General features: G+C 44.8%; 1 protein-coding gene across 1 annotated transcript in view; it reads right to left on the bottom strand.

Annotated features, from left to right (window-relative positions):
- LOC124798344 (cytochrome P450 6k1-like) overlaps positions 1 to 5,062 on the bottom strand; it is a 61,616-nt gene extending 56,554 nt beyond the window's left edge. Inside the window, exon 1 of the mRNA XM_047261702.1 lies at positions 5,038 to 5,062. The gene's annotated coding sequence lies outside the window, so the exon portion shown is untranslated. The remainder of the gene's footprint in view (positions 1 to 5,037) is intronic.
- Positions 5,063 to 24,473: the final 19,411 nt, after the last annotated feature.

Below are 24,473 nucleotides of genomic sequence, written 5' to 3'. Positions count from 1 at the left end.
TAGATTCCTACTGCACGTAATTAATTATGAACAACAACATAGCTCGTGAGACATTCACTTCTAAACGCATCTCTCCCGCGACTCTGAGTCCGTCACCTTACTGTCCAGCACCTCCCGTGTCCTGTGCTGTACTGTTCTCCCACTTCCATCGAGTCTCCCCATTCACGAGCGCTGTGATTGGCTAGAGCGCTTCCGCCATGTCTTCAAGCCAATGCACACTCACAAACATAAAACACTTTCGAAATACTGGAATTACATTTAAATAACTTGAAATTAAATAGATATTCCTACTGCTGGGCCATAAAGACGCTCTAACACACATTATTAATACGTAAACAAATTAAATAAACATATATCAAAGGAATAACAAGCAAAAGTAGGCCAGTAGCCTAATGTCTCTGTGCTTTCTAAAAGACAGTAAATATTTGACCAACTTCTTCATGAATAGCATATATCGGATATAAACAAAGACATAGACGGATAAATATATTTATAAGCATGTTGCTACCCTTTTTTCGTGTACCTGTGCAGTACTTACGGCCTTACGCGATCGATAGTAAACGACCACTTTGACCTCCAATAACTCATGTACTATTCAAGTTAAATGCCTGTAATTTACACCAATTTAGGTTTACAATAATAGTTTTCTAAAGACACATCGATCGACAAAATCGGATGAAGCGTTTAGAGTTTGGAAATTTGTTGTTGGGTGTTACTTGTATAATTTACAGTCAGATATTAAACTTTAAACAAGTAAAGATATTGAAAATCTGATTACACCATCAGAATCGTCGTGCAAATAATGGTGATGTAGATGTTTCTTTTTGAGGTATCATGATTCATCTGGCTACTATTAATTTCTATACGAACTGTGAAATGTCTGCTATTATGGTTTCACAAAGTCCGGCATCTTTGTCACTCCCAGCATAGGCATCTCCTTCATCGACACAAAGCGCCGTCCTCGTCACAGTGTCAACATGGAATTCCCAGTCACGCGATCGGGCTGGGCCCCTCTTGCTTCGGCCAACGTGGTCGTCGTCCCGAGCGGCCCGCGCCCGCCGGGCGGCCCCTGCACAGTCGCCAACTCCGAACTTAGAATATTTTCAGGGCGCCACAAACTCTCCCGTTACCTCACAACACTGGGAGTACGCATTAGGAGTGATTTAAAATGGAATGATCATATAATGTTGATCGTCGGTAAAGCAGATGCCAGACTGAGATTCATTGGAAGAATCCTAAGGAAATGCAATCCGATAACAAAGAAAGTAGGTTACAGTACGCTTGTTCGCCCACTGCTTGAATACTGCTCAGCAGTGTGGGATCCGTACCAGATAGGGTTGATAGAAGATATAGAGAAGATCCAACGGAGAGCAGCGCGCTTCGTTACAGGATCATTTAGTAATCGCGAAAGCGTTACGGAGATGATAGATAAACTCCAGTGGAAGACTCTGCAGGAGAGACGCTCAGTAGCTCGGTACGGGCTTTTGTCAAAGTTTCGAGAACATACCTTCACCGAAGAGTCAAGCAGTATATTGCTCCCTCCTACGTATATCTCGCGAAGAGACCATGAGGATAAAATCAGAGAGATTAGAGCCCACACAGAGGCATACCGACAATCCTTCTTTCCACGAACAATACGAGAATGGAATAGAAGGAAGAACCGATAGAGGTACTCAAGGTACCCTCCGCCACACACCGTCAGGTGGCTTGCGGAGTATGGATGTAGATGTAGATGAACACGGCCGCCTGGAGCCCAGTCCTCTTACGTCCTTACATCCTCGTGACCACCTCTGCCAGCAATCGTGTATGGTGGCTACATTCCTGCCAAGCCTTTGTGCGATATCGCAGAATAAATATCCAGCTTCTCGTAGCCCTGTTACACGACCACGGCCAAACTCAAGATAGCGTCCTTGTCGCCTTAAAGGCATTCTTGACTAACATCAACTCACGACGTCCAGTGTCAAAGGTCACTAACGCTTACGAGTGTTACAGCGTGTATTTAAAGCAAACCTGGTTTGCATCCTCATAGACTTATGCGACTGGCTAGAAATTTGAATAGACATCATCTGTCAGATGTAGGAACACGCCTATCAACTTTCGTTTATGTCGCACAACACCTTCTTGGTGGTGTGATATTTTCCCATCTGTGTACAAAAAGAAGTGAGTAGAATTCAGAAAGCTGGAATGAGACTTCTCAGAGAAGTAAAAGGGTGCAGAAGCTTAGAATTAAGAATGACGTCGTTAGGAATGAACTGAACATTCATAAATTAGGATATAAAATAAAAAAAACAGAGCAAAATAGAACTGATACATTTACAGTATGAGTTTCCAAGGAGTACCTCTCAAAGTCATAAGATACAATGAAAGAGAGAAGCCAAAGAAGTCAAAAAATGGCTCTGACCACTATGGGACTTAACATCTGGGGTCATCAGTTCCCTAGAACTTAGAACTACTTAAAACTAACTAACCTAAAGACGTCACACACATCCATTCCCGAGGCAGGATTCGATCCTGCGACCGTAGCAGTCGCGCGGTTCCAGACTGAAGCGCCTAGAACCGCTCGGTCACACCCGCCGGCCCAAAGAAGTCAGAGGAAAAAATGTGTATAGGAAGAGGCAAACGTGTAATGCTTTAAGTGTGGAAGAAAAAGATTCCTCTTACTTGCATGTGAAGCACATGGACCAGCCATGACTGTGCATTACGTCAGAAGTGAATTGCAAACGTTAAGAATGCAGCACGACCCTCACAGAACGAAGAGGTGAACGCGTCTCCGGCTTGTTACGACACACCACACCGTGTGCCACCTTCAGCAATGCTCCGAGCTCTAATTCGCATTCGCCTGTCAGGAAACTGAGCGCCGTCGCTCCAGAATACGAGTTCTGAAGTATGCGTCTGGACGTGTGACGTGACTGACGTTATTTTAAAAAGTTGTATTCTGGGACATAACACAATGAAGAGAGTGGAAAACTCTGAATTGGCAGAACACATAAGTGGTCGCAGTAATAATGTCACCCGTTTAATTAACGTGTAAGTTCTGATTACATTTAGCAAATGACAGTCGTATATTTGTAGAGGCTATTAAAATTCACAAAGTCGGCAACAAGTTTGAAACAGTTATTAAAAGCATAAAAGAGATGCCGCAGTTCTGTAAGGAACCAAGAGAGATTTAAACATGACAAGGGCTAACAATACAGTTAGTCTCGTGTGCGAAAGTATAGAGATGCAGAGAGGCATATGATCTTCGCTACTTTCCAGTGAATATGTGACAGGGAGAGGGGTGACATACACATATATGAAATCTACCCATCCAAATAACATGTCGGAGCAACCGCAGCATAACTTGAATTACACAGTAATGTTGTTCCCCTTACACTGACAAAGGGTTGTGAATAACAATATCCAGCAACCATAAACAAGTGGAATGTCACCCTTGTAGGCAGATAAATACAGGCTGAGTCTGAAGGAAAGGTACATGCTTTTGGGGGTGAGAGTATTTGTAATTATGAACAAAACAAGTAGTACTAACATATGTCCTGATCTTAACAGTTTCTGAGGAAATTAATGGAAACAGTGGGGAATGGGACAAATGCAGGAGATGGTAAATTAAGTATTGTGATCTAACGTTTTCGTTAGCTGTGACCACTGGTCTCGCAGTTGGGAGGACGACGGTTCAAACCCGCGTCCGGCCACACTGATTTAGATTTTTCGTGATTTCCCTAAATCTCTTCAGGCAAATCTCGGGGTGGTTCCTTTGAAAGGGCACGGCCGACTTCCTTCCCCATCCTTCCCTAATCCGATGGGACTGATGACCTCCGTGATTGGTGCCCTCCCCCTAATCCACCAACCAATAGCCGTTAATTGTGTATATTTTCTCACAAAAGATGCTCAATAAGACCACCGTCAACTGCAATGCGTTTAGCAGCTCTTGTAGACTGCTGCTGTGTTGCTGCTCTGAGCTCATTCCTTCGGTCCTTTACTCTTAGTTTAGCATACTCATGTAAATTACGAGCGAGAAGTTCCTTTGTGTCCACTCTGCGCGCTTCCAGACTTCGCTCTCAAGTTAACCCCACAAACAGTAGTCTAATGGGGTAAAGTTGGCTGACCTCGGTGGCCAAGAAAAGACTCCACGGTGACCGATCCAAAGCCCAGGATACGTTTCAGTGACGTACTCTCACTGGCCGTTCGAACAGATCAGTACCGACAACAATGTCGCTTTCGTTGTATTCCCATGTGAGTGTTGATGAAGAAGGGCATGCGAGTGATGCCTGTGATTTTCAAACAGGTGTGTATCAGAAACAGTTAAGAAAAGGGCATATCTTCATTTGAAGTTTTTTGTTCAGGATCACCAATACTATCGCTCCTTCAACCATGTATCTTCCCTCCTCACTTACCCTGTACAGAACACTGTGTAATGTTTCTACAGTCAACAAATACCACATCGTCGTGAGTATAAAAATGAAACAAAGAACTGTCTCAAGAGAACAGTCTGTGGCAGTAACATCAGGTAGCTAACCGCTACTACAGCACTCCATACCTTGATAATACTGGTCACCGACGCTGGCGAGGCATTAGTCAGTCTAAAATACTTAGATCGCATTGAAAATCTGAAAAATTAACGCAACGATTACGATTTATTTGCCAAAAGTCTCCCCACGAAAGTTTTAACGCACACTTCTCACATGAGACTGCTTTTGAAAATCCGTTCTTCTCTTTTATGCATGTTACGCACGCCCACTATTGACAAACAGAACTGTACTGTAATCAAAACAGATAAACGATTGAGACAGTACCAACAGCGCATGCGCACTGAAGACCAAGGTCAACCGTTGGCAAATCGGTCTCAGGCTGTATGTATTTCTTAGATGGACGCTAACTCTGTCAATATTTACTACTGACATGGAGAGGCTGATAAGTATGAATGGGGGAGCGCACGAGGCGAGAACGAGTGGGAGAGAGAGAGGGAGGGAGGGAGAGAGAGAGAGAGAGAGAGAGAGAGAGAGAGAGAGAGAGACGAAGCGACAGCGTTGCTTCACTCACCCGCTCTTTCCTCAGCTGCAACTGATTGCGTCTCGCCTCGGCATCTGTATATAAGCGGCCGTCTGCTAATCAGCGGAGTAAATTATCTGTCGGTATTGCGCTGTGGTGGATAATAGCTGTGTCATCTGAAGTCAGCAGGGAAAGCACGTCAGTCCGAGAGAAAGATACACTGTCACAATGACAGAGGCAAAATCGAAGCTGCTACGCATTTATGCGGAAAAAAAGTCAGTGCACCTGACGATTAGAACTACAGCGTGAATTTAGATATATCTTACGCATCACTGAGTCGGGAGATGTGTAAATAATTTCGGTGACATCATTCTCCTTATTGTAATGTTTCATGTCCCATGGACCTTTTGTGCAATTAATTCTAATGATATAGAACTAGTCATTTTATGTTCATTTGGATGCAGACCTTGAAAGAGACGTAGAGAGCAGATAGTAACTAACTATAGACAGTGGAGCCAGTGAACAACAGGACGTAGCCGGCAAGCCCCTACCATTTTAAGCAAGAACAAGAGAAAGGGATTTATGTGCAAATCTACGTGCTGACCATTTTTTTTTTCAGATGTAAACTATTAATAGCTACGTCTCACATTTTACATATTACACATATAAAATTTCTTCTACGGAACAGAAGGAGTTGTCAAGGACAAAGTTTTTTCAGATAGTTTTCAAATTTAATTTTGCTGTCTGTCAGACATTTTATATCACTGGGTAACTCAACATGGAATAATGAATGTCATTTTTTCTTCTGGAGTTGTAATTATGTCATAATCGTTTCTTTTTAGCTGTAATGTATTATTTACAACAGACTTCATAAATACTTACTGAATAAAAATACGCGAAATATGATCACTTACTGATTTATGCCTCCCCAAGGTTTACTATGATTCGAAATGCAAATGTGGCTGGACTAAGTTGTATTTGGATTTAAAGAACGTTTTCTTTCAGTTTTGACAATTCAATCCTAGTACTTTTTTGCTCCCTGTGTGTTACGTCTGTCAGTGGTGTCCTATCTTTAGATGTGCAGAACTGAATTTTTTTTTTCCTTTATTGAATTTCGATTCCCTCAGAAGAGGGCGGGCTGGCAGCAGCTTAGTATGCCGCTCTTCAGCCTACAGACTTTGTTAGAAAGATGAAGGGAATAAATAATAAAAACAGGCGATGAAATCGGAGACTTAAAGAGTAACATGGCGAAAAGAAATCGTGGAACTTAAAACAAAGAACAGAGGGATGATGACGCTAAGAAAATACATACAAAGCAGACAGGTAAAACAATAGACAGACAATTAAAAAAACACGGCGACAGTCTGGTTTCTGTTCGCAAAAGACATAAAATTCACACCCAGCGACAGCATGGTTTTTGTTCGCAACACGAGAAAGACGAACAACACTGAACAGTCACTGGAACACTGCACTAAAAAGTTGGCAAATGTGACACCACAGTCGAGAGCAGGTGGGGGGAAACTGGACAGATGATGGGAAAATAAAAAAGGGGGGGGGGAGCCGGGAAAGGAGCTGATGGAGGATGAGGACCCATAAGAGGGGTGGGGGGCGCTGGGCAGTCGCGACAGGGAGTGGGGTAGGCAGAGGACGGGGAATACAGAAGGACTCGGGGGGGGGGGGAGGGGGAGAAGGGAGGTAGGGAGAGGTTTAGTGGGGAGAAAACAGGACGGAAGGGGGGAAGAGGGAGCCCAGGGAAAGGACAGAGGAAAGGAGGGGGAGTGAGGATCAGAGTTGATAGGAGGGATAAATGGAGGGAGAGAGGGCATCATCCGGGAGGGGGAGTTGATGGAAGCCACCTTGGGAAAGGAGATGGAGGGTGGAGAGATGCAGGGTAGGGGGGGACACAACAGTGAAGACGTGGCAGGGGGGGGGGAGGGAGAGGAGAGGAGAAACCAGGGGGTGAGGGGGTTGAAGATGGCGGGAGGTTTAGAGGATGCGGATATGTTTGAGGAATATGAGCAGATGGGGGAAAGGAATGAGATCATAGAGGATCCGCGTGGAGGATGGGAGGCGTATACGGAAGGCAAGGCGGAGTGCATGATGCTCAAGGATCTGGAGGGACTTATAGAATTTGGGGGGGGGCAAGATATCCAGGCAGGACTGGCATAACAGAGGATGGGATGGATTAAGGATTTGTAGGTGTGGAGGATGGTAGAGGGGTGCAACCCCCATGTCCGGCCAGAGAGGAGTTTGAGGAGTCGGAGGCGGTTGTGGGCTTTGGATTGGATGGAGCGGAGATGAGGGATCCAGGTGAGGTGACGGTCAATGGTGAGGCCAAGGTAGGTGAGGGTGGGGGTGAGGCTGACAGGATGGGTGCAGACAGTAAGGGAGAAATCCAGGAACCGGAAGGAGCGAGTGGTACGACCTACGATGATTGCCTGGGTCTTGGAAGGGTTGAGTTTCAGGAGCCACTGGTTACACCATGCAGCAAAAAGGTCAAGGTGATTCTGGAGAAGGCATTGGGACTGTTGGAGGGTAGGAGCGAGGGCGAGGGATGCGGTGTCATCAGCATATTGCAAGAGGTGTACTGGAGGGGGGAGGGGGTTGGGGCATATCTGCCGTGTACAGGAGGTAGAGGAGAGGGGAGAGGACAGAGCCCTGGGGCACACCTGCAGAGGGGTAGAAAGTGTGGGAATTGGCATTATGGATGGTAACATAGGAGGGGCGGTGGGAGAGGAAAGAGGCCACCAGACGGATGTAGTTGATAGGAATGGCGTAGGTTTGGAGTTTAAACAGGAGACCTGGATGCCAGACATGGTCATAGGCCTTTTCGAGGTCAAGGGAGACAAAAATGGCGAAGCGACGGGAGTTAAGCTGGAGGGAGAGGAGATGAGTGAGGCGGAGGAGTTGGTCATCAGCAGAGAAGGAAGGTCGAAAGCCACATTGGGTGTTTGGGAGGAGGTGGTTTTGGTGGAGGTGGTGATGGATGCGCCGGGAAAGGATGGATTCCAAGAGCTTGCTGAACACTGATGCAAGACAGATAGGACGATAGGAAGAGGCATCAGATGGAGGCTTGTTGGGTTTGGAGAACATCAGGACACGGGAGGTTTTCCACAGGTCGGGATAGAAGCCAGTGGCAAGGATGACATTGTAGAGGGTGGCAAGGATTGAAAGGAAGGAGGGAGGGCAGTGTTTGAGGTGGCGGTAGGTAACGCAGTCGTGGCCGGGAGCAGTGTTGCGTTTAGTGCGGAATGTGAGGCTGATGTCCTGTGTAGTGATGGGAGTGTTAAGTTCAGATGGTGGTGTGTGGCCCAAGTACTTGAAGCTAGGAGCAAGGGGAGGAACAGAGGTATTCGTTCGGTCCATGACGTCAGGGAAGAGGGAATAATCAAAGTGGGGATAATCTGAGATGGAAAAAACATCGGAGAGGTGAGAGGCAAAGTGGTTGGCCTTACTGAGGTTGTCAGGAAAGGGACGGTCATTAAGGAGGATAGGGTAGGGGGGGGTGCGGTTCCCAGTAAGGCGGTGGGAAGCAGACCAATACTTGGAAGAGTTTATGGGGAGCGTGGTGTTGAGTTGTGTACATGTCTGGCGCCAGGCACGGCGTTTCTTCGCAGTAAGCAGGTTGTGGATGTGTCGTTGTAATTGCCAGTGGCGGGTAAGTGTATCCCGATCACGAGTGTGGAGAAAAGAGTGGCAGAGGCGGCGTGACTCTCGAAGGAGAAGGACAGCCTGTGGAGGCAGGGTGGGGCAGTGAGGGTGGATGGCTTTGGTGGGGCTATGGGTGGCGACGGCGTCAGACAAGGTCTGGTCCAGGAAGGCAGCAGTGCGAGAGATGTCATCAGGAGATTGGAGGATAAGGGTGTGGCCATCAACTTGGGTGTGAATGGAGTCCCGGTAGGCATCCCAGTTGGCATGGGAGTAATCATAGACAAGTTTAGGAGGGCCGTCAGGGCGAGGGGCGTTGCGGAGATGGCGACCATTAGAGATAGTGAGGAGAACAGGAGCATGGTCACTGCCAATGAGTTCAAGGACTTCTGCGGTGATGCGCCCAAGGAGGTTGGGAGAGGCAAGGACCACATCAGGAGTGGTGTTGGATTCGGGTCGGGTGTGCTGAGGCAGGGGAACCAGGTCTCCCTGCAGAGTGGTGAGAAACTGATGCCACCGCTGGAGGTTGGCAGAATCACAGCTGTGGATATTGAGGTCGGCGGCAATCACGTAGGTGGAGAAGGTGCGGTCAATGTGGTCCAGGAAATCGTACGGGATGGGGGTGCGAGGGCGGACATAAATGGTGGCACAGGTGATGGGAAGGGTGGGGAAGAAGAGACTGAGGGTGAGATGCTTGGCAGGATTGTTAAAGAGAGGTTGGGGCCGGACAGGGAGGTGCTTGAGGTGGCCTATAGCAACTCCGCCACGCGCCAGAGGGTACGGGTTATCGGTGCGGTGTAGGGTGTAAGGAGCCGTGGAGACGAAGATACGGGGTTGAAGGAAGGTTTCAATTAGGACGAAGGCATCCACGCAGTGCTGACGGAGGGTGTGGAGGAAGAGGAGTTTGTGGGTGGGTAGGGAGCGAATGTTGTGGTACAGGAGACGGTAGGGTTCGTGTACCATGGGAGGGGAGAGTTAGACGAGGGTGGTGAGGGGGGTGAAGGTGAAGTGTGCCTGGTTGTGGGAGTATGTGGCATAGGTGGTAAGATGGAATGGGCAGCGAGGGCGATTTGGGAAAGAGTGTGTGAGCGCTGGAAGGGGTGGATGTTTTGGAGCACAATGGTGGTGAAATGGATGATGTCCTCGGCAGTAGGGGGAGGGCGGAGCGAGTTGTTGGGGTGGATGGGGTCATCAGCAGGACGGACAGGGATGGTGAGTTCAGGGGTGACTGGTGGAGGTTTCGCTTTACACTTCGAGGAGTAGGTAAGATGTGGTTCGTTGCAAGTGTTGCAGGAGGGGGGAGAGGTGAGGTTGGGGCAATTCTTGAGGAAGTGTGAAGCTTTGCGGTGGCGACAAGTAGGGGGGTTCTTGCAGGCAGAGGTAACGTGGTCATTGTAGGTGACACAGCGTTGGCAGCGGTAGGATTGGACTGGGGAACGGGAGGGGTCCACCTTATGACGGCGATTGTAGATGAGGGCTCCCTCGGTGAGGAGGCGGTCAATGGAGGAGGAGGATTTGGTGAATATCCGCATGAGAAAAGTCGGCCCGGCATCATTGAAGATGCGATGGGCCGAGCGGATTTCAATGTTGGACCAGGAGTTGAGTTCCGCCAACACCTCAGCCTCCGTGCTCACGGGGCTAAGCTTCGTGATCACAGCGGTGAAGGTTGGTGGACGTCGGGGAGGTTGAGGCTGACGGGGAGAGGACGGGGTGTGGTAGGGGTTGAGGGTTGCACGTTGGCCAAATTGGATACGGGGGATGCGTGTTGAATAAAGAGCAACTTTTGAACATTTCAATATATCAACTATTATCAATAATTATCAACCTTTTATTATTGACATCGTTTATTCTTTCGATAACATTGAGCTTTGCTGTACAGTGATGCAGAAATGCTGGCGTTAAACACTATGAAATAATAGTGAGATTAATAATGAAGAATGGCAGTAGGAACAATTTCCGCAGGGTTCGCCACGAGATGTGACGAAAACACGAGGGGCTGTGCCAATGCACGTGCTCCACTGTCCTGTATTAATTTCTAATGCCGGTCTGTTCCACTGCGCTATTTGTCCAATGTTTTTTGCATGCGTTTGGTGACAGTTGTTGTGTATATCTCGCAGAATACAGGGGGGGAGACTGATAGACTTGTTAATTGTTTCGTTATGTCTGCCTCCTTTCTGACGAAGTAGATGGATTGCAGAAATTTTCTAGTTTTGGTGTATTGTTTTCGGACTTCCTTTTCTATTACTTCGCCCCTCCCCTGACCGTCATATGCTGACGCTTTCTTCTCATCTTAGATATACACCTTGGATGGATATACACCTCACCTGGCATTGCTTTGCAATATCACGATTTTCGTTAAGAACGGTCTGTGTTTTCGATTCACATCTGGATGAACCCATAATAAGTGAAAAAGCAATCCCCATGTGATTCTGTATGATTTTGCTGAAATTATGTGTGCAGGTTTGCTAAACTATCAAAGGAAGGTACACAAATTGTGGGCCATAGACTTTAAAACTTTGTGAGTATGAATCTGTTAAGTGAAGGATGACAAAATATCAAGGCAACATTTCAAAATTTTTCATATGATGTATTTCATTCTAAGTTGTTTGAAAATTTTATTTACCTACCATCTTTCTATTTCTTATCGATTTATTTACCTTATTAATCATCTTACTTCCACTGGTTTCGATGTAGTGAAAAAGAAATTTGAAAAAAATTGTAGCCTGCATGTAGGAATCGAACACATATTCTCCGCTCTCGAGCCAGTTCCATTGGTCGCTCGATCAGCTGTTTTCATTAAAGGGCGTTAAAGCCCCTCCCGCTGGAGGTTAGAGTCCTGCCTCGTCCATGGGTGTGTGTGTGTTGTTCTTAGCATAAATTAGTTTACGTAGTGTGTAAGTGTAGGGATCGATGACCTAAGCAGTTTGGTCCCTTAGGAATTCACACACATTTGAACATTTCGAAGGGCGTTAACCATAAGAGCACATAGTCGGCAGTCTCACAAGTTTCTTCTCCTGATTTCTCGGAAAATAACCGTTTGTAGACCCCACATATGATCAAGAAAAATCCTCAATTTTCAATTATCTACCTATCCCATAAATTACGAATAAATTTCTCGTTATGAACTTTAGAGGTGGTTTCTCAAAAACGGTAGGGGCGGGCGAGAGGAGGGGTGGCTAGAGTAGTGGGCTAAAATATCTTAATTTTAGGAGGTACACAAGTCGGCCGTGTGTGAGGTCTTCTCCTCTTTGTTAGTAATGAAAAGTCTGCTCTGTAGACTACCATCGCAGAACTGACAGTGGCGGGAGTGGTCGGCCGGGCGGGGGGGGGGGGGGGGGGGGGGGGCAGTAGACGGGTCAGGATAGGAGGGGCGCTTCATAATATAGGAGAAAGTTACGCGGGGTTTTGTCCGTAGAAATTCTACATTTCTCAAAACCTGTTGCTTTAGGATAGCGACAGTGACGAGTATATCAGTTTACTTGATATGGAGAACATTAGAATGGGCTGCCTAGCTCGCAGGCTAAGATCTGGTCGAATTTCACCCAAAAATATATTATCTCTAATAGCAGTGAAGAATAGCTCTAACTAAGGATCCGGTCTTTTCTTAAGTTGCTTTTTTGTAACCGCTTCTTAGCATGTTGTGCAAAATTTCTTTCTTTCCTCCAGGGTTAAAAACTTAGTAAAAATTCCAGATTTTTACTCCCTGTTTAATACTCGAAGGCCTGTTGTCTCAGCGACGCCATGTAGTTTGATAATGAGTTTTGTGAGCACTTGCTTGTAACCCAGTTTTCCTTGATTTAATGCAAGCTGTTTTACGTTTATAGTTCAGCAACACATTTCAAGTACTTTCTAAAAGGTAGGCAGCTTCAGGTATGCCTTTAGACCCTATATAGAAGTATGTTTCCCTATTTGTTGTCACAAGGATCTGCTTACTCCGTGTTAGCACAGAATAATGAAACACTTGTGTTCTCCGCAAAAATTATGCTTTTTATAAATTCTAAGGCAGATCTACTCGTTCTCGTAACGCCCATCAAGCAATTACACAAACTTAATGATAGAAAGTGCAACTAAATAATGGTAGCTCAGCCTCGCAACGTATCCAGTCTCTTTGGTTATTAATGTTGATATGAAATGGAAGGAAACGAGAAGGTAAACTCAACACCAGCATGAAGCCCACTCTTGTGACACCAAGCTTAACTCCTCTCCGATATCATTTTCTCCATGTGACCTCTATATCTTACAAATCGCGAAGACGTTTGAATTTTACCTACACGGAAGTGCACATTCCAGTAATTAGAAAATGGACGCCACCCCTACTTCTTCCTTTGTAAGCAAAATGCAGGAAATGTTAATTTTTCCCGCCACTAGCATATAAATGAGTTATTTCAGTGGGGAATGCTACTGCTCCTGCGTGTATTAGTATCATTACATGCTCCTTAGGGTGCACAACGAAGCGGGTGCTAAAGCAAATGACAAGTCAGTGTGGTTAGACGCGCAACACAGCGCACAGAGAGGAACTACATTGAGTTGACAAAAGCCGTGGGATGCCTCCTAATATCGTGTCGGACCTTCTCTTTCCTGAACCAGTGTAGCAACTCGACGTGGCGTGGACCCAACAAGTCGTTGGAAGACCCTGCAGAAATACCGAGTCTTCCCTCTATAGCCGTCTACAGTTGCGAAAGAGTTGCTGGTGCAGCATTTTGTGCACGAACTGACCTCTCAGTTATGTCGAATAAGTGTTCAATGCGATTCATTTTGGACGATCTGGATAGTCAAATCATTCACTTGAATTGTCCGGAATGTTCTTCAAATCAATCACGGTAACTGTTTCCCAGTGACATGGGGTATCGTCGTGCATAGAAATCCCATCGTCTTTTGGGAATAGGAGGTCCATGAATAACCATTTCCAGTCAGTGTTCCATGTAAACACAGCCCACACCATTATGGAGCCACCATCAGCTTGTGCAGTGCCTTGTTGAAAACTTCGATTCATAGCTCCGTGGGGTCTGCGCCACACACGAATCCTACCATCAGCTCTTACCAACTGAAACCGGAATTCATCTGACCATGCCACCCTACAGTTTTCCAGTCTAGGGTCAAATCGATATGGTCACGTGCACAGGAGAGGCACTGCATGCGATGTTGTGCAGCTACCAGAGGTCCTCGTGTCCGTCTTCTGCTGCCGTAGCCCATTTACGCCAAATTTCGCCGCACTGTCCTAACGGAAACGTTTGTCATACGTGTCACACTGATTTTTGCGGTTATTTCTCGCAGTTTTGCTTGTTTGTTAGCACTCACAATTCTATCTAAGCTATATGCAAGTCTTTCAAATTATTCGAGCTTCTTTAGTAATTTTTACTCGAAGCCGTAAGTTAAAATGGTTCAAATGGCTCTGAGCACTATGGGACTCAACTGCTGTGGTCATTAGTCCCCTAGAACTTAGAACTACTTAAACCTAACTAACCTAAGGACATCACACACATCCATGCCCGAGGCAGGATTCGAACCTGCGACCGTAGCAGTCGCACGGTTCCGGACTGCGCGCCTAGAACCGCGAGACCACCGCGGCCGGCCGAAGCCGTAAGTCCTGCCAGCATTTTCGTGAAGCGTAAAATACTTAAAGCTGGAAAAAAACCTCGGTAACGCTCGAGAGTGGTATTTAGTGGACCGCTTGTTCGATTCTCGTTTCAGTCATTACTGAACTATATTCGTTTTTTTTACCATTCAGCGTGAATACCTACATCATTATATATAAAGTTCATCAAATATACGCTAGCTGACACATATAAATTGCAATTTTTATGAGAAATGCATGTCTTCTTATTACTAATTCCATATCGCACACAAAAATTCAGGTTTCATTGCAAATATAAATTCTTAATTACCGATATTTTATAAAAGATTGTTTATAAAGAGAGTTTAAGTTAAGAATATACATTGAAAATTAAATTTTTCATCTTTATGTGGTTTACGCTTAGTGGAAATTCTCATAGAGCATTAACCTTCGTTTAAGAATTTGCATGATCTGGGAATCGACGTCAGGCCTCCAACGCGGCCCCGAGGCATTCTAGCACAGCGCCACGCTGCATGCCGAAAAATTGACCTTACTTTAGGGTACTAAAGGTGCTCGAAAATCTTCAGAGTCGATTTCCTCGAGAATTTTTGGGAGTTGCATACAAATGCTTTGGGGACTGATATTTAAGTTCTGACCTTCACGTTCCATAAATATAAAAAATTACAAAAATCCAATTGCCATGTGGAGTCCTCGAGAATAAGTATCTGCACGTTATTAAAAGATTAAGGAGTTTCGATAGCGTGTTAATGGTGTTATCATTCCGTTTGTTTACTCATAGTACTCGTCACTGGGTTTCCCTAATCCTCACGACTGAGATGGTAGCTCACAGACACGAAATAGATAAGCATTTTTTGCTACATCACGAAATTGAGGGTAGAAACTTTCTCCAAAACATTTCGACACAGATGGCATTTGCTAGGATCATTAGCAATTAGCAGTAAGATCATTCCACGAGGTAACACCAGCAGGGGCCGCGCAGCGATGAAGACGCTGGAGTCCTATGCAGGAGGATGGCGGTTCAGATCCCCTTCTAGTAATCAAGACTTAGGTTTTCCGCAATTTTCCCAAGTCATTTAAGGAAAAGTCTCTTGGATGCTTCCTTTGAAAAGGACACTGGCAATTCCCTGCACCCATCCGAACTTGTGCTCCATTGGTGTGGTTTCAATGGCATATTGCTACAAAAGGCAGCCACAAAAAAATGAAAACATTGTCTTCGGGCAGAGACGTTTCCATATAAAATTTCTCGGGCGCTGTTATGCATATCGATGTTATAACACAAGGGCACCTTTGCACTCACAAGGAACCCCTTGAGTGCGAGATCGCAAAAGGCCAATGATGTTTACAGCATTCAACGCCCCACACATTGTCTACCATGCAGTCACAATATTCGCTGCTAATGGCAACAGAGGGCGGACTGGAAGTACCCAATCCTACGGAGCGTAGTTGAACTGGGTAGTGCATGAGTAACTGCCAACAATACTATAGTGCTAGTGGTGCTGATACTAAGCAGAGTAGTGGCAACGATAAACAAAGCAAACACGGCGTTGAATCTACAACAACAGTTGCCGAAGTTGACATTTCATCATAAAAGGGCCCAAGGAACTTCGCCGAGTGAGGAGGAATTGGCAGATTAAATATTAGCAAGATGAGTCAGTGGAATGTGTGGTGTCGCATACGCTCGATTGTGCTGATAGTGTACAAGAAGAGTAAAATGATGACGATACGTGCTTAACAAGTGAAAGTGATATTGAAACAGGTATCGAGCCATGTAGTTCATCATCCTTGTAGGGCAGGAAGCCATAAGTCCGGTTTCTAGTGAAACTTAGTAAAGAACAATCCTTGTCCAAGGAGTTGGTACGAAACATAATTGCGTACAAGGAAGATCATCCGCAACATAGTAGAAAAATAGTTATGAACAGATTTCTAATGAGTTCCGCAGCAATATCATCGTGTAATGCATAAGAAAAACTACGGATATTAAAGGGAGGACAAGGCGCACTTATTACAAATACTGGTGTTTGCACGTGTCAAGGATGCTCAATACAATTTAAAGGATGTGTGTGATAGTGAGCTACTACGTCATGCACATCAAACTGCGCGTGCCAGATATTACAACGATTTCATGAGAAGCAGTGCTACAGAATTGGAAGACGTAAGATAATAAAATTTCAAACAAAGCGCCAACTTGACGATACACAGCAAACTGCAGAATCGGCCCGAAAATTTGTAGATGAAATAAACTAACTTATCCACGCGTTCAGTAAGGAATTTGTTTTCAACTCTGACCAATCAGGATTTCAAGAGAAAATGTATATGAAAGGAACCCTCGAAATTAGAGGTACCAAGAGAGTTGTATCAAGACCAACTAACTGCAGTACCTTAACGCATTAGTATACAATTATGCCGACTGTTAATCTGCATCGTAAATTGGCTGGAAACTTATTTATTGTGTTTCGAGAAATTGGAGGTGCTCTGCTCTCTACTGTTCTCTGTCGTGTGCGTGATCTTGCAAGGTCAGGAGCGAATATTTACGTCACAGCAAGCAACAGTGGAAAAATGAGCGTAAGAGAACTACAACTATGGTATGAGCACTGCTTTCGACATATACCTGCTCAAGGTAACTTACATTTACTTGATTACAGCTCTGCGTATAAAAATCATACACCTTAAGAGCAAACTACCCCCTCCTCAAAAGTGTGTGATATTGCAGTTCATACAACCCAGAGCCCCTAGACAAATTCACCCTCTGGATGTCACTTTTTTTCCGTACCTAGAAAACATATTATCCACTGTCTGCAACTACTCCATGAAAGGTAACAAGGTTCAGGATAAGCTCTATGACAGACTGTTTCGCATTCTGTTGCATGCGATCACATTCCATCAGTTCTCATCACCCCATTACACCAATATCAATCTGTATGCATTCTTTAACAGTAGATTCCTACCTGAACGTCCCCCACAGATTGTAACTCACAGGGAGTTCGCTTCGATCTCGATAGTGCGAATCTATGTGATCACTGTGGCGCGCCATTTTTCATTCGATGCTCATGGTGTAAGTTAATTGTTTGTTTTGAACATTTCTTGAATGTCGACGATGGCCATTTTGTGAAGTTTAGTAGTTACATTCCATAGAAGGTTGATATCTGCACCTCTCGGACACTCATTTTCTGTCGCCCTCCTGAAGCACATAGTTAGTAAATAGCTCCTAAAGTTTTTTCTGTCATAATTACTAACACAACGATTTCAAATGAGCCTTACTAAAGATTGAAATTGCGTCATCGCACTCAGAAGTCTGTCTGCCTTTCCAACAGCTCTAGCAGTACTGACGTTGCCTCCTTCAGTGGTCAGTCAGTTGATGGGTTCTCCAGAGCCCTCTCTGGTTCCACACTGGAGTTTGTGGCCTAAACCTGGCCATTACCAGTGTTATGTGGCCTTTTCAGGGGGAGGGATTTAATGTCTCCACCAGCGGATATCGCAATGGAAGCAGGTAAACTAGTATGGGTAGTACATCGACTCACACGGTGGGTTCACTTCTCACAGAATTCTGTTCCCTGGTTATTATTGAGCCACTGCTGGCTGGTGAAGTACCTGCACCAACAGTTTAGAGGAGGAGCATTGTCATGCCTGTGCACATACTAAAAGTACATTCCTAGATTTCTCACTTAACACCAGTTCTTGAAACTTAGCGAGTAAGCTATCACAGGTTAATTTTTACCTATCTTCAAGCATCTGATATTTCAGGTTTTTCAGTATCTCCCAGATGCTCTCCCATCGAATGATTAACCCTAAGACCAATCATGCTGCCCTTTTTCTATACGTTCAGTAGCCCTTATTAATCCTATTTTGTACGGGTACTGCACACTTGAGCGAGGTTCACAATCATATACTGATGTAAACAGTCTCCTTTACAGAGTGATTACAATTTCCCAGCATTATATCAATTAACCTAAGTATTTATGTTTTTAAGACCAACGGCCTAGCTGCAGTGGTAACACTGGTTCCCATCCCATGAAGCACTGTCAGGCTTTGCTAGCACTTGGATGTGTGACTGTCTGGTCTGCTGAGTGCTGTTGGCATGCGGACTGCAATCAGCACTTGTGAGGCAAATTGAGCTTGAGAAGTAGAGGCTCCAGTCACGAAAACTAACAATGACCAGGAGGGCAGTGTGCTGACCACACGGCCCTTAGTATCCACATCCAGTGTTGCCTATAGGCTGAAGATGACACACCACTCAGTTAGTAACATTGGCTCTTCTGAGACCTGTTTGTACATAATTTAGTATTTTTTTACCATTTTAATCTACGGCTTATATTATGTCACCATTCCATTTTGTCTCCACACAAATTGTTACATCCAGTTATTTGTCTGAGTTGACTGTTTCCTTGTGACTCGTAGACGTTGTATCACAGGATATTCTGCGATTTGTGAAGTGCATCGTTTTAAATTTCTGAATAATTAAAGCAAGTTGCCAGTCTTTGCATTACTCTGAAAGCTTAACAAAATACAAATAGATATTTCTGCAGCAGTATTTGCACAGTATTTCGTTATAAATAACTGCATCACTCCCAGTGTGTGGTTACTATTCATATCATCTGCCAGGTCACTAATATACAACATCTATAAAAAGGATACTAAGAACTTTCTAAGGAGCATGCCTGCAGTTACTTCTGCATCTCATCTCGCTACTAAGAAGCATGATGATCGTTCTTGTGATTATTCATGTGTGGTAGCAGAGAGATATGTCAACCGTGGTGCAGCCATAGACAACACCAGGCACAGGAGTGATACTGCATTATATATTCAGATGATAAGGATGGAAGCTGAAGCAATGAATTAAAATTTATGTCACAGCTGGGACTTGAACTGTGTCTCCTGCTTATTAGAAAGATGTGCTGATTATTACACCACCTCAACAATGTGGCTCCCACACCTACTAATGGTTAGCACATCTGCCAAGCAAGTAGGAGACCTCGGTTGAAGTCCCACTTGTGGCACAAATTTTAACTCATTGCTTCATCTTCTATCCTTATCGAAGATAAAGTTGAGACTTACATGCCTCACCACCCACACCTGAGGTACATGCAGAATTTCCCCATTTTGTACAAAACTGGGGTACCAGTCCAATGCTAGAGAGCCTCAGCATACTGACGATTTAAGAAGGGGAAGATGGGCTGAAGGTGTGAATTAAGGTTTCTGTTAAGGAGGACATTGGATTGGGTAAAACATGCAGCTGTGGTAACCAGAGTGCTACGGTGGTGTATTGGTTAGCACATTTGCTAATAAGGAGATATGGGCTCAAATACTAACCACAATACAAATTTTAAGTCATTGCTTCAGCTTCTGTCCTTATAGAACAAAAAGTTGAGACTCGTATGTCTGCAGAAAATTGTAATCCCTTCAGACCAGTATTCACACAAGTTCCATGTCTGCACACAGCACCACAATGGATGCCGCCATGTGTGGTGGCACTGAGAAGGACTAACCTTGTCAGACAACATTCGTCATTATCATATGTGGCCAGTACCTGTTGACAGGGTACAGGTGCCCTTGAGAACACGACAAGATCGTTTGGTTCGCCAGTAATTTTGGTAGTAGGCATTACAGATTCAGTGTGTTATGATCAGTAGCTGGGCGGTATCTTCTGAAACATAATGCATAAACACGTGTTGCCATTGTTGTCATGACCTGCCTCAAAACAGTGTTTTTCAGTTGCACTGATCAGCTTGTGTTTAAACCCCACACCCGCTGGTTACATCTCGCAGTGCGGTACTGAAAAACTGGCACGACACCAGGCTCTGGCCACTAAAGTCTGGGACTTACACTGATGGAAAACAAGATCACACCACCCAAAAATAATTAATGTAGAATAATGAGATCTTGGGAATGCATTTGTCTAGGTAACATGTTCAAGTGATTAACAATCCAAGATGACAGGTTAACGTAAGAACGAGATAAGTCATTGCAAATGTGAAATTCTAGTAAATTAATAACTGGTGTAACTGCCAGAATGTTGAATGCAAGCATGCAAAAGTGCATGCATTGTGTCATACGGGAGCCGGATGTCAGTTTGTGGGATGGAGTTCCACACCTGTTGCAGTTGGTCAGTCAATACGGAGATGGTGAATGATGTGTGTGGATGATGCTGGAGTTGTAATCTGATGATTACCCATATGTAATCCATTGGGGATAGATATGATGATCGAGCAATCCAAGGCAACATGCTGACACTCTGTAGAGCATGTTGGGGTACAACATCGCGATGTGGAGAAACGTTATCATGTTGGAAAACACCCTCTGAATACTTTTCATGAATGGCAGTACGACAGATGCAGTAGTGTAGAAATTTGCAGTCGGTGTGCATCGGATAACCCTGAAAGTGCTCCTGCTGTCATACGAAATCGCACCCCAGACTGTAAATCCAGCTGTAGGTCCAACGTATTTAGCATGCAGACAAGTTGGCTGCAGGCACTCAACTGACCTCCCAACAAGCACAAGGCCATCACTGTCATCGAGTCTTTCATCAGAAAACACACATCTACCCTGCTCTCCAATGAGCTGTCACTTGACACCACTGAAGTGCAGCAAATGGCGGTGGTTTAGGGTCAGTGGAATACGAGCTACAGGGGTTCTGGCTCGGAGCTGTCCTTGACGTACTAAATTTGTAACAGTTCGTTGCGTCACTGTAGTGCCAACTGCTACTCAAATTGTTGCTGCAAATTCAGTAGAATGCGCCAGAGCCATATACTGACCACGATGGTCTTCCCTCACGGCAGTGGCACATGGTGGATCGGAGACCAGTCTTCTTGTGACGTTACATTCTCGTGACCACCGCTATCAGCATTCATGTACGGTTGCTACATTCCTACCAACTCTTTTTGCAGTACAGCAGAAGAAACATCCAATTCCTCGTAGTAATATTACACAACATCGTTTTAACCCACTGACGTGTTGATAATGGCGTCTGTCACATTAAGGGCATTCTTGACTAACATCAACTCACTGCGTCCAATCTCAAAGGGAACTAACGCTCATGAACGTTAAAATTTATATTTATGGTAAACCTGATTTTTAATCTTCATAGTAGTTCTACTAGTGCCAGTCTTGTGCGACTGGCTTGAAATTTGAATAGACATCATCTTTCAGATGTAGAAACACGTCTACCAACTTTCGTTTATGTCGCACAACACTTAATGGTGTTGAGATCTTTTTGTCTGTCAGTCTAGTTGAAGCAGCAGGGAATTTCCCTTTACTATATATAATGCTACACAACATCTATGCCTCGTACATCGACGTTTCTTTTCTGGTTACGTAAAGAAAAGGAAATATTCCAATTTAACGCATTTAATATTCTAAATATATGTTTTGGAATTTAACGTTACTAAAGTGGGAAATTTTAGAAGACGTATCAGTTGTTTATCGTCTCGTTATGACTGTGATGTGCAGTTCGTTGAAAATAGCATATTACATCATTATCTTCTTGCCTTAATCGCGAGATAGCAGTGGTCTGGGAAAAATTAATGAATCACCTGTTATCTCTCGATACGCTTTAGATCAACTGTATTGTGCATGCCTAATGAAGTATTTGAGTCTGTGGTGAAAGAATTAAATATGCACTGGAGTGTGTGCACTTTTTTTTTAAAAAAAAGGTTTATGTGTACATGCTTCAAAGAAAAAACTGCCCCATATTCTTACAGCGTATTTACTGAGGTGACCGTTTTGTGTACCCAATTACACCCAATAGCATCACGTCAGGTGGTGGACCTGTTAGGCGATGAAAAATGCAATCTGTAACGCCACTCTCCTCAGAACCTCCATATACAAATACGTCCACCGTGACGTGGTACATAGCATATGTATTCATGTGAAAAGACGACTTGGAGCCACTGCCGTATGCAGTGTCGTGTTAGGCTGTACCACTGTCGTCTGTGCTGCTCCAGATGTCGTCAAACTGTCCAAATGTATATCTGTCCTGCTATAAACAGTCCCACTTTCTGATTCGAGGTAAGTGACGAGGTCGTACAATCCTGTCGGCCGAGCAAATGATGTCTGTCCTCTCGGGAACTAGTAGCAAGAGGTTATTGAAATAGCATTGAGTATGGCCCCACTGAACAGATCGGTTCCATAATCCGCATAAAAGTCATGGGAATCAGGCCAACACAAGCAGCGCAATAGTCCGAAGTGTTCATATATCATGGGCCTGTCTGTCGAATTCTGATACATACTGGTAGATATTTTTCTTCTTACACAGGGCATACCACGACCTTCTCGTTAACAGCATTCAATTATACTTCTGAATGAGGAACCCGCTGTGTCAGCTTCTTTCATATACTGAGATGACGAAAGTCATGGGGTGCCTCTTAATATTGTGCTGGACCTCCTTTTGCCCAGTGTAGTGCAGTTCACGCAGCATGTATTCAAAGAAATGTTGGAAGTCACCCGCAGAAGTATTGAGAAATATTATATATATAGCCGTCCATAAAGGCGAAAGTGTTGCCGATGCAGGATTTGGTGCACGAACTGAAGCTCTCGACTATGTCTCATAAATGTTCGATGGGATTCATGTCGGACTATGTGGGTGGACAAATTATTTGCTCAAATCGTTCAGAATGTTCTTCAAACCGATCCCGAACAGCCGTGGCTCGGTGACATGGTAGATTGTCATTCGCAAACATTCCACTGTTGCTGCTGCAAGCAGCCGATCATAACTATTTCCACTCAATGAGCCACGTAAACGCAGCAGACAGCATTATGGAGCCACGACTAGCTCGTACAATGACTTGTTGACAACTTGGATCCGTAGCTCCGCAGTGTGTATGCCACACACGAACCCTACCGTCAACTCTTGCCAACTGAAATTGGGAGTCATCTAACCAGACCATAGTTTTCCAGTGGTGTAGGGCCCAACCGATATGGTCACGAACCCAGGAGAGGCTGCAGGCGATGTCGTGGTAGCGAAGACACTCGCGACGGTCGGCTGTTGCGGTAGCCCATTAACGACTTGTTTCACCGCACTGCCCTAGCGTATACGGTAGCCGTACGTTCCACATTGATTTCTGCGGTTATTTCACACAGTGTTGCTTGTCTGTTAGCACTGGCAACTCTACGCAAACGCCGCAGCTCTCGGTGGTTAAGTGAAGGCTGTCGGCCACTGCATTGTCCGTGGTGAGAGGTAATGCCTGAAATTTGGTATTCTCGGCTCATTCTTCACACTGTGGATCTCGGTATATTGAATTCCTTAACGATTTTCGAAATGGAATGTCCCAAGCATCTAGCTCCAATTATCATTCTGCGTTCAAAGTCTGTCCATTTGCGTCGCGGGGCCATAATTGAGACGTAAACCTTTTCACATGAGTCAGCTGAGTACAAATGACTGCTCCATCAATGCACCGCCCTTTTATACCTTGTGTACGCGATACCGCCGACCTCTGTATATGCGCATGTCGCTAACCTATGACTTTTGTCACGTCAGTGTAAAGCATGCTAACTTACCCAAGTATGATTGTTTGATTGATTTCGTGGAGGGGACCAAACAGTGGGGTCATCGGTCCCATCGTATTGGGGTAGGATGAGGAAGGAAGTAGGCCGTGCCCTTTTGAAGGAACCATCCAGGCATTAGTGTGAAGTGGTCTGGGGAAATCACGGGAAACCTAAATCAGGTTGGCCGGATGGGGGTTTGAACCGTCGTCCTCCCGAATGCGAATCCAGTGTGCTAACCACTGCACCACCTCGCTCGATTTACGCAAGTCTGCTGGCACAATACATGGAGAACTAGCCCAGAGACTGACATCTGTAAGGGTATGGTGACAGTATTAACTCGTAATGTAAACGCAAATATAGCATTTTCATCGGCAGCAAGCAAACGGGAAGGAAGATTATGGTTAAATTTCATTTTAGTGACAAGAATATTCTAAAACAGTAATTCCATCTAATGTTCACTGTAGCAGTTCTTACAACTAGAGTCTAACACAAGTGATTTGCTCTCTCTATCCACAAGATGCTGCTGGTCTTAACCTGCAGTTTTCTCCCATTAAGCCAAACCATACTTAAAATTTTTGTTACCTCAGAGAACATGTTTAACCCAATGCAAATAAACTGCTGTAAAGAAGTTTAGTACCATGCTCGTGAGTTGCACAGGAAATCACTATCTACCTATGTAATGGGGATAAAAATATACTCGCAGTCTTAGTGCAGTTTAGTGGAGCGCACTGTACCTCCATTCGTAAATGGGTCATTGTAGCTCATATACACTAATCAGCTTTTCTAT

Source organism: Schistocerca piceifrons, chromosome 5, assembly GCF_021461385.2.
Source record: "Schistocerca piceifrons isolate TAMUIC-IGC-003096 chromosome 5, iqSchPice1.1, whole genome shotgun sequence".
Lineage (NCBI taxonomy): Eukaryota > Metazoa > Arthropoda > Insecta > Orthoptera > Acrididae > Schistocerca > Schistocerca piceifrons.
This window is presented reverse-complemented; position numbering and strand designations above follow the sequence as displayed.